This window comes from Rhagoletis pomonella, unplaced genomic scaffold (genome assembly GCF_013731165.1).
Source record: "Rhagoletis pomonella isolate Grant_MI unplaced genomic scaffold, Rhpom_1.0 Rhpom_scaffold_00826, whole genome shotgun sequence".
NCBI classification, from domain to species: domain Eukaryota; kingdom Metazoa; phylum Arthropoda; class Insecta; order Diptera; family Tephritidae; genus Rhagoletis; species Rhagoletis pomonella.
In genome coordinates this window covers 1-828 of record NW_023459380.1, presented here as the reverse complement: position 1 = coordinate 828, position 828 = coordinate 1, and positions in this window count along the sequence as shown.

Here is an 828-nt window from a genome sequence, read left to right as displayed (position 1 = left end):
CCAACCCTTCAGCAAAGTTGATTGCGGAGACGAACAATTTCGTGGACTACTGGTCTCGCTTCAGAACAACCCCGATCCAAAACAAAACGGAGTCTGCCTTGAACATCAAAGATAAAAATATTGACAAGTTTTGGGATCGCGTTCAAGATACCTACGACGTAATTGTTAAGACCGATGAAAATGACCTTCCCAAAGACTTTAGAGCCTCCTCCTATAACAAGTATAGGTCGTGTCTAATAACCTACGAAGACACAAAGGTCCACCTGGCGATACCGAGATGTTTTATGGGGATTATGAGCAATGGCCGTCTTTCCGTGACATGTTCACGGCGGTCTACATCAACCACCCAGAACTCACTCAAGGACAGAAACTGTACCATCTCAGGTATAAAACCCAAGGCAAAGCTGGTGAAATAGTAAGGCAAATTCCTCTGACTGACGATAGTTTTAATTTAGCGTGGGAAGCCCTTAAGTCTCGGTACGAGAATAAGCGAGTTCTCGTAGACAACCAGATCCGCATTCTCATGAACCTCAAACCCATCAATACGGAAAATAGCGAGGACATACAGAGGTTACAATCTTCTGTTAACAATTGCCTCCAAATCCTCGCCACTCAGGAGATCTCAACCGAAAGCTGGGATCCGATCCTCACATATATCGTCACCTCTAAACTCCCAGAAAACACAGTGTCTTTATGGGAACAATCTCTCAGTTCCAGAAAAGACCTTCCCAACTGGTCTCAGATTAACCCGTTCTTAACCACTCGCTATGAGGTTGCGGAGAGGGTTGATCAATGGCGACCTCCCAAACCAAAACCCATGCCTCAGTC